The sequence below is a fragment of the Erinaceus europaeus genome, chromosome 19 (genome assembly GCF_950295315.1).
Source record: "Erinaceus europaeus chromosome 19, mEriEur2.1, whole genome shotgun sequence".
Lineage (NCBI taxonomy): Eukaryota > Metazoa > Chordata > Mammalia > Eulipotyphla > Erinaceidae > Erinaceus > Erinaceus europaeus.
In genome coordinates this window covers 55669615-55680178 of record NC_080180.1, presented here as the reverse complement: position 1 = coordinate 55680178, position 10564 = coordinate 55669615, and the positions used below count along the sequence as shown (strand labels likewise).

Genomic DNA, 10564 nt, shown 5'->3' with positions numbered 1-10564 from the left:
CATCATTCTTTACCTAATGCTTGCCATGCACTCACTGTCACATGATAAACATGACACAACACATGCCATTCTGTCACATAGCATGAATTCAGTATACTGGGGGGGGGGGGGGCTCAATGGGCCTTGAATCCAGCATTCTGGACTTGTTTTTTTTTTATATTTATTTACTTTCCCTTTTGTTGCCCTTGTTTTTCATTGTTGTTGTCATTATTGTTATTATTGATGTCATCGTTGTTAGATAGGACAGAGAGAAATGGACAGAGGAGGGGACAACAGAGAGGGGGAGAGAAAGATAGACACCTGAACACCTGCTTCACCACTTGTAAAGCGACTCCCCTGCAGGTGGGGAGCCGGGAGCTTGAACCTCTTCTGGACTTGTTTACAATCCCAAGGAGTCTGCCTCAGGTAGAGCACATGCAATGCTTTTTGCACACCTTTTGCACATTTCTGCTGTCCCTGCCCTCAGGTAGAACTGTCTTCAATAGTATAGGTAGTAATGTAGCATCCACAGCAGCGTAGAGACAGGAAGCCAAAAGCCTTACCTTTGCAGAAGGGAGCCTTCTGTGAACCCATGAACACAATGGGATGCTCATTATCCCAAGTCTCTATAGCTGCTGTAAATAGAGAACTTCCACTCCTTTCTAGATAAGGCAGAATTTAACTGAGGCCAAAATGTCATCATAGTACAGAAAAGCATGAATAGCATTTGTATAAAATAAAATAGACAGTATCTACTTACTTGATGCCGCTTTCTTCACAGCAAATCTCTCATTATCCTCACTAGATGTTCAATCCTAGTCTTCTCCAGATATGCCTCCAACCTTTCAGTCCTTCCTGAAACCACAGTGTCCAAAATCTGTACTTTTTAGTTCAACTACTCCTTTCTACCATCCTGGAATGATTACTTCAAGGATTTTGACCAGAGTTGTCAGTTAAAGAGGACCAGAGCTCATCCCGAGTAGATTTAGTTGTATTCCTTTATCTCCAAATATTTATTATTTAATAATATCTGTGCTTGCTTTTAAGTGGTGGTGAAAGGAATCAAGGAAGATGAGACACTATAAATTCTAACATAAGTGATCAGATAAATTGTTGGGACTTGGTGATTCTCTTCTGACACTCCAAATAAGCTTGTAACATTCATAATTCACATCACTGACAAAACAGGACACGTAGGGCCTCGCATCACAAAAGGACACCATGTCCACAGTTATCTTTTCCAATGACTGCATCATCCCATGTCAATGTCATGATTAATATTTAAACACATTCTACTGCCATTTGTATGTGTTTACTCAATGACCACCTGTAGAACCAGGAGTAAAAATGGAACTTGTGGGGCAAGAAAAATAGATTGAGAATGATTATTGAGTTGGGTAGATTTAATGGGAAGGTTGTGTCTATTCCAACACCTGTCTTCCCCTCTCACACCATCTGTGCGGTCACTTCACCCTTTAGCCTCACTACTCAGCCCTATAATTACTGTCAAGAGGCAGAAGCAGATCAGGTGGATTTAATGTGGGCTTAATATGGGCATTGGAGCTTAATGTTGATCTCCTTTAAGAAACTGTTTCTATTCTTGCTATAAAACCGGTGCCTATATGTCTACGCCTAATTTAGATGACAAGTCCATTTAAGGCAAGAGCCAGTTTGTATGTTTTATAAAGAGACTAGATCAAATAAGCAGATGATAGGCTGTCCAAAGTTGTAAGTGAAAACAGCAGAATGCTGCATAATTCACAGGTTGAAGTTAAAAGAGAAGATTAATATTTTAATGTTTTCTTAAGAATGCTTTCCCTGAGATGTGCCCACTGCATACATGTCTACATATCGCCATACAGAAAAGGGAAAAAGTGAATCTGGAGCCCAGACTTAACTACTCCTTGTTGTTGTGTGATGGGAGAGAGTTTAGAATCCTTTGCAATCCAATTAAGCGACTCCCCAAGGTGAGAACTTTAGGACCTGGTAGCATAGTCAGAGTCTAAGTACCCTGGGACAACAACCTAAATCTATCTGCTGTGAAGTAGCTGCGATATTTACCTGATTGTTCTTGTGCATCAGTCTGGATGGTTCAGGCTTCTCAGGGTCTCATCACACCATGTCTGATGCATTGTGCTCATCCCTTGTGGAGGAAATCTGTGATCAGAATAATGGAGATTGGGAAATTATTCACCTACTTACATAAATATGGTATCATTAGAACTCAAGAGCATTGGACAACCATTTTTCTCTTTCTATCCATTCTTTCTTCCACCCAGACTACATTCTTTTGGTTGCTATGTGCCACATACTGGGGCAGACATCGAAACAGAAGGATAAAAAGATGAAAATGTTATTACCCAGGAAGTTATATTTCTACAACATAGTGGAGACCAGTCTCTGTGGGTTCTGTCTTGGAATGTGAGAAACAAGCTAACCTTTTGAAATAATTTTTGAAATTTAAAGGCAAGATGATATCAGTAATCTTTTATGCTTACCCAAATGTAAAAAAAATTGTAGATATATTTCAACAGTGACGTTTCAAGTATATGAGGCAAGTTAAGGTTGATTTTCTAAAGCTGGCAACATGTTTGTGGCATTGACTATCTTCGTATTTCATAGGCATCAGTCTTCCCATTACAAAACATGACATTTTGGGACTACATGGAGAAATTCCTCCACTAATAAGGTACTCGGAGTCACTCAGCATCATATATACAAGTCAAAAATCCACCCTCCTCTCCACCTCCCCCAAAAGGAAAGTGTAGTCCCTTCCCTGACTCTGGAGTTAGGAACAGTGAGTGGCACTCCTTTATTTTCTTCTTTAGATTTTGAAGGTCAATCAAATTGAGTATGTCACATCGATCTTTTCACTGTCTAGATTAAATGAGCTTAATGTTGTTCTCAGATTAGATACTCAACCTTCACACAGACCAGCTGCTGGCTTCACAATGCTTCTAACTCAGCACTGAGTGCACCCTTTGTTGGGGTTTTCCCTGGCCATTACCCAGTCACATCTGTGATACATGTGTCATTTGATTTGATGGGAAAATGTGGAAAGGTATCAGCTAGCAAAAACCAAGGGATGTTTGTCTTCATCCAGAAAAGTTTACGCTGAGGTAATTACAAATCTATTGAAAGGCATGGGCTACTACAAAGGAAGGCTGTTTTAAATCTTCTAAACATTTAAAACATTTTTAATTTAAAATTAGGTGCTATTCTGTGATACTTTCTGAAAAAAGAGGAGATAGTATATTTCTCATCAGTATGTTCAGAGGTCTTGAGGGGGAATGGAAGGGTTAGGACTAGTGCCAAGGACAAATCAGGAATCGGGAAAGCTTGGTCTTAATTTTCAGGCTTCACTAACACACTCCCTCCCTACTTCTGCCAAGAACTGAGTATTTAGTGCAATTAATATAGAAAGTCCCAATTGTTTATGGAAATGCTTTTTAAAATAATGACTTTTTTAAAAGGGTAATTGTAAATTTTCAGTCTCCCCCATCCCAATTTGGTAGACGAGTTTTTCTCTACCACTTTTGTATACACTGTCTTTAATTCTATTTCAGTGGTATCCACACAAACTGGGCTGAGAAGAAATGGAGTTATTTATAACAACATTTATTCTGGGAGAAAATCACCAGAAATAATTTATTTAAAAATAACATTAACTTGAATTCAAATACTGGCTTTGCTTTTAATAGGACAGACAGAGAGAGAGACAGAGAGAGGGGTCCAGGTGGCGGCGCACCTGGTTGAGTGCACATGTTACAGTGCACAAAGCCCCCAGTCCCCACCTGCAGCGGTGAAGCAGGGTTGTAGGTATCTTTCTTCCTCACTGTCTTCTCCATCCCTCTTGATTTCTCTCTGTCTCGATGCAATAAATAAATAAAAGTAAAATTAAAAAGAGAGAGACAGAATGAAAGAGATCACACCACCAAAGCTTCCTTCAGTGAGGAGGAGCCTGGCTCAAACACAAGTCCTGCATAAGGCAAAGTATCAGCTACTGGTATTAAAATAACTGTGACTTGCCTAATTTTTTTCCCAAGCTCATTTCATTGAGTAGATTAACTTTATATTCACAATTTCAAATTTACTTATTGTTCTGCAAAAAGCCGAACCCTATGAAATGGATGAGAAATAATCAATGATTCTCGACATCTAGAAATTCATTGTGAAAGAAATAGTATTCAATCTTTTTCTGAAGTGCTGATTTACATTCATCTCTCTTCTCCGATAAATCTTCTGAAGAAACTTCTTAAAAAAAATCTTTTTAAAATAATGATTATCAAAAGCTATTTGTAAGCCACAGTCTTAATCTTCCTATCAGCCTCAGTTTTATAGGCAGCATCCTTATTATTTCATTTGTGGACAGGAGCTTTTATTATCAAAGTATAGAAAGAAAACACCCATCAAGAATCCTGATTTCAATCTAAATCACAGGAAATTTTTGGCTTACAAGAATTTTCTAAGTGTGTGAAAGGAAACATCGTCTCCACAAATGTATTCGAAACACTTAAAGTCACTTTAAGTACATATTTTTAAAAAAATGAAAATAATATTGGCATAAGTATTTAAAAGCCCTCAATCACAATTTGTCTATACTTTTAAATATGGACATACATTGAGACTTGAAGGAAGACAGAAAGAAAGGATTGAGAAAATTATCTGTGTTTCCATGGAAGTAAGAGAGGTCCCATTGATTACTTAAGGTAAAAACCAACCCTGAGTGATATTTCATGCCAATATAATTCATAATGATATTCAGTGCTCTTTCTGTCATTTCTTAAATGTGTTTTGGCATATATACTGATGATTTCTTTTTTCTTTATAATCACTGGGGCTTCAACACTCTGGATCAACTTTTTTTCAGACAGAAAGAGGGGTGGAGAGGAAATGAGAGGAGGAAAGAAATCACAGAACTGAAGCTTACTCCAACTTGTCAGGTACAGGCCAGAGCAGGTGCTTTCTCAGGAATCTATCTCTGTGGTCTTGGATTTTCTTAAAGGATATTGTGATTGTCATAGGCTAGACACACAGCGTTTACTATTCAAGTTAATTTATTCTTTCTATGGGGTTTACAGTCAACAATATTTATATATTTTTCCCACATTCGGAAGCTACTCTCTTCCCTGATCCAGCTTTCTAGTCTTTTTCCAGCCATGACATCATCTCCCCAGACAATAACTTGGGTCCACCTGCATATCAGATGTCAGGCTCAAGCAAAAAGTAGTAAAGTCATGGGCCTCTTGGAATATAACTAAAATAGAGCTACTAGTTATTTCCAAAATGGAGACCCCCCCAACTCTTCATCTGCCATATCCCAGCCATTAGGTTCATGATTAGTCAACAATTTGTTCTGCTTTATATCTTTTTTAAATTTTTTAAATATTTATTTATTTTCCCTTTTTGTTGCCCTTGTTGTTTTTCATTGTTGTTGTAGTTATTGTTGTTGGTGTCATTGTTAGATAGGACAGAGAGAAATGGAGAGAGAAGGGGAAGACAGAGAGGAGAGAAATATAAGACACCTGTGAATATAAGACACCTGCTTTGCCACCTGTGAAGCAACTTCCCTACAGGTGGGGAGCTGGGGCTCGAACCGGGATCCTTCCGCCAGTCTTTGCGCTTTGTGCCACGCGCGCTTAACCGGCTGTGCTACTGCCTGACTCCCTCTGCTTTATATGTTAACTCTTTTTTAGTCACCAGGTTCCAGATGCTACCATGATGCCAACCAGACTTCCCTGTGCAGACAACCCCACCAATGTGTCCTGGAGCTCTGCTTCCTCAGAGCCCTGCCCCACTAGGGAAAAACAGAGACAGGCTGGGAATATGGATCAACCTGCCAATGCCCATGTTCAGCGGGGAAGCAATTACAGAAGCCAGACCTCCCATCTTCTGTACTCCACAATGACCCTAGGTCCATACTCCCAGAGGGCTTAAAGAATAGGAAAGCTATCAAGGGAGGGGATGGGATATGGAGCTCTGGGGACGGGAACTATGTGGAGTTGTACCCCTCTTATCCTATGTCTTATCAGTGTTTTCATTTTATAAATAAAAAATTAAAATAATATACTAAACTAAAAGCCATATTGTCCTTTAGGAAATAAAGTTTTTGTTGTTCTCTAAGAGCAAAAGGAACAGAAAATTATTGTTGAGGTGAGTTCACAACCATGTGGGGGGAGAGGGAGAATGCATTTCTAGACTTCTGTTTTTGTTGATGTTGACAGCAATGTGTGTGGGTATTGCCACAGAGGATGGTTAAAAATAACTATGAGCACAGAACTTGCACACCAAAGGCCCAGGTTCTATGTCTGGTACAGCAATTGTCAGAACCGAGCACTGCTTTGGTCTCTACCAAAAAATAAGTATCTTTTCTTTAAAAGCTAAATGTGGATGGCTGAAAAAAGAGTAGAAAGCATCTATTTACAATCACTGAAGAATTTTTTTTTGAAGGGTCTTTCATTGCCAGGGCTACTTCTCTGAGTCTTTTTATTTTGCAGATACAAAGAAATGGGGGTGGGGTAAGGGTGGGGAGAGAGAGAAAAAGAGACCTCAGCACTAAAGCTGCCCCCAGTGTGGTGGCTGTGCTTGAGCCTTCTGGAGTCACACACATCCTCTAAAATGAGCAGACATCCTCTAAAATGAGCTATCTTGCTTCTGGAGTCACACACATCCTCTAAAATGAGCAGACATCCTCTAAAATGAGCTATCTTGCTGGAGCTCACTGAAAATTTTGAAAAATTCACTGAAGAGTTCCCACTGAAGAAATTCAGAGGTAAGAGGGAGTGTGTAAGGGGTCAAGTGGAATCACACTGGGTTAAGCACACATAGTACGAAGCATGAAGACCAGCGCAAGGATCCCAGTTCAAGCCCCCGGCTCCCCACCTGCAGGGGAGTAGCTTCCCAAGTGGTGAAGCAGGTTGCAGGTGTCTTATCTCTCTCTCTCTCTGTCTTCCCCTCCATTCTCAATTTCTCTCTTTCCTATCCAACAACAATAGCAGCAACAGCAACAACAATGGAAAAAAGAGGGCCGCCAGAAGCAGTGGATTCCCAATGCAGGCACCAAGCCCCAGCAATAACCTTGGAGGCAAAAAAAAAAGAGAGAGAGAGAGAGTATGTCCAACACAATATAAACAAAGCATATGTAATCTGTAATGTGTATGCTTAACTAGGTGCACCACAGCCTGGCCCTTGTCCTTCTCATTCTATCTAAAAAAGTCATGTTGGAGCAGTGATGCCCTTGCATGACAATAAATAAATAAATAAATAAATAAATAAATAAATAAATAAATTCGCATAGTAGATGATTTCAAAACACCAGGTGAACTACTATCTGATTTTCATCTCTAAACTTGAAACTAATTCTTGCACTTACTAAATATATATATTGCTGAGTATCTGCTCTATGCCAGATAGCATCATGCCCGCAATGCAGATAGCATCAGATAGCATCACTGACTTGTTTTCTTAGGCTTATATGTCCTATGAAGGTAAACACAAATGGTGGTGACAGGGACCTTTTTCTTCTCTACCCTGCTAGGGGTTTGCCAAATACACTTCTTTCATCAAAGGAAGGTTAGCAGGAGGAAAGTAGATTTGATTGTCTAAGTCCTGGCCTTTGGAGACTGGAGTGAGTCAAAAGTAGGCTTAGATGCCATTGTAAGTCAAGTAGACAACGAGGAAAATGATTTTTCGGGTTGTTGGCAAAGTCATGACACATTTGTGCATAGAAAAACATAGCAAAAATGATGTCATTACTTTCCTAACAACCCAATATATAAGATGGGAGCAACACATATTTAGTAAACAAATGTCAGCCACACAGAAACAAAGGGACACAGTGGACTTTTGGGGAAAAAAAAGTTCTTAATGAAAGAGAGAGAAGCACAGCATATCTACAGGACACGTTCAGAAGAGAAGAGAACAGGGTGTCTCAGCTGTGAGGCGCACTACTGAACAGTGCTCGCCAAGGCTGTTAAGCTGGATGGCTTGGTTTACCTAGAGTTAAAAATAAAATAAGGAAGCCATCTAAATGTCTATCAACAGATGGCTGGATAAAGATGTAATGGGAGGGGGGTCGGGCAGTGGCGCAGCAGGTTAAGTGCACGTGGCTCAAAGCGCAAGCGCCAGCATAAGGATCCCGGTTCGGGTCCCCGGCTCCCCACCTGCAGGGGAGTCGCTTCACAGGCGGTGAAGCAGGTCTGCAGGTGTCTATCTTTCTCTCCCCCTGTCTTCCCCTCCTCTCTCCATTTCTCTCTGTCCTATCCAGCAACGAACAACATCAACAATGGCAATAATAATAACCACAACAAGGCTACAACAACAAGGGCAACAAAAGGGGGAAAAAATGGCCTCCAGGAGCGGTGGATTCATGGTGCAGGTACCGAGCCCAGCAATAACCCTGGAGGAAGATAAAATAAAATAAAATAAAATAAGAAAAAAAAGATGTAATGGGAGGGGGCTGGGCGATAACGCACCGGGTTAAGCACACATACTTACAAAGCATAAAGACCGACGCAAGGATCCTGGTTTGAGCCCCCTGCAGGGAGGTAAATACACAAGTGGTGAGGCAGGTTTGCTGGTGTCTATCTTTCTCAACCCCCTCTCTCAATTTCTCTCTGTCCGATCCATCAAAAATGGGGAAAGATGGCCACCAGGAGCAGTGGATTTGTGGTGCAGGCACTGGAGGCAAGAAAAAAAAAGATGTAATGGAACATATAGTCAATGGAGTACTCAGCAATTTCAAAAGATGATAATGTGCATCCTTTGGGACAAAATGTATGGAACTGAAGGTGATCATGCTTAGTGAAGTACGTGAGGAAGTGAAAGATAACTACCAAATGGTTTCACTCAGCTGTGGAATGCAGAGAACAATGTATACATGTACAATGTACACACTGAACAATGTACACACTGAACAATGTACACACTGAACAATGTACACACTGAACAATGTATACACTGAACAATGTACACACTGAACAATGTATACACTGAACAATGTACACACTGAACAATGTATACACTGAACAATGTACACACTGAACAATGTATACAGCTCCACCTCTACACCACCGGGGTGCAGAGCTTCTGAGTTTCTCTCCAGTTCTCTGCCCTCCGATGTCAGCACAGGGCCTCCCCACTGCTGCTCCAGCCTCCGAAGGGCAGTAGCAATAGAGACTTACAGCTGCATTTGATGAGTCTTAGGGGAGTCCTCTCCTCCCTTCAGCAGTTTTTCTGCTGGTAAAACAGACTGGAGGTGGCACCTCAACTGGCAAACTGCTGGACTGTTACCAGCCGCCTGGGAGTAGATATGGGCTTTCGCCCCAGGAATCTCTCCTTAGGCTCCTATCTGTCCACGAGCCACACATGTTTGCACTCACCAGTGATTTGGAGGGTTCCCAAAGCAGTCCCAGTCTCGTCTTGTTGTGCTATCAGGTGATCTTCTTTGTTATTCCTAGTTGACCAGGGAGAGAAGAAGAGAGAGATGCATCTGCTGCTACTCTATAGCCCCACCTGCGGAAGTCTTGTTCTCATATGTGGACTATAGAGAATGGGAACACATGAATTTGAAAAAAAAAAAAAAAAAAGGAGCTACCTATCTCTAAGTTCTTAGGAGAACTATGGTAGTTATTCTTGGCAGGCAGTGGAGAAGGGCACAGAACTTTGGTGGTGGGAATCATGTGGAACTATACCCATGTTATCTTATGATCTTTAAGGGCACTATTAAATACTTTTTTAAAATTTTAAATAAAGTTTTCACATAGGAAAATAAAAAAAAAAAACAGTGATTGATTTACATTAAAGCTGCCCAGTAAGTTAAGCCATGGTGGTCCATGGGCCTCTTAATAGGGAAAGGTCTGGTGGAAAGAGTGAGGCCTGGCTCCACTGTCAAGATTAACTACCATGTAGCTTTATCACGTTTAGCTGGTCAGCCTTTCTGGGCATTGGGACCCTCCTCTGTACCACAGGGGGCCAGACCTGACTTGAGATGACTCTGAACCCTGACCAGACATTGTAAGTGTGTGCTAGTGTTTGGGGGGGGGGGCTGATATTTGAATTAGCCCTAAAAACAGATCACCAAAAATCTATTTCTCAGAGAAAATAACTTACCATGTGTGTTTCTATGGGCAAATTAGTAGCATCGTTACATATGGAGCAGAAAACTTTTCATTTTTGCTATCCAAGCAAATCTGGGAGAATAAAAAAAAATTCAACATTAGCTAGGCTATGCTTTAGTTAACCTGATGTAAAGAAAAAAAACCTTGAATTAGACTATATTCTCAGATATGAGTGTGTATTTATATCTACAAGTGATGTAAGACACAAAACAAAGGCAGATACATGAAAAACCACAGTGTTCTGCTATGTACTGTTCCAAAACATACTGACTCCAAGACAAGATCCAAAGGGGAAATTACTCCTTCACCCCAGGTTTAATATGGAGCAGATTTCCCATGATCCAAGTCTCCCAATAGCTACTTGACACAGGAGACCTTTCTCAGTTATCTGGCATTCCTGCCCAGATGCAGACAGATGTGGGCAACTTGACTCCTTCTGAGCTCAGCCAAGCTTTTAAAAAAAATTT

At 40.7% G+C, this 10564-nt stretch overlaps 1 long non-coding RNA gene across 1 annotated transcript; it reads right to left on the bottom strand.

Moving 5' to 3' along the window:
- Nucleotides 1-745: 745 nt before the first annotated feature.
- Nucleotides 746-10170, bottom strand: LOC132534756 (uncharacterized). Its single transcript, XR_009546466.1, has 4 exons — nucleotides 10090-10170; nucleotides 9360-9433; nucleotides 2041-2136; nucleotides 746-834 (listed from the first exon to the last, which is right to left on the bottom strand). It is a non-coding gene; the product is annotated as an uncharacterized LOC132534756 (long non-coding RNA).
- Between the last annotated feature and the right edge of the window lie 394 nt (nucleotides 10171-10564).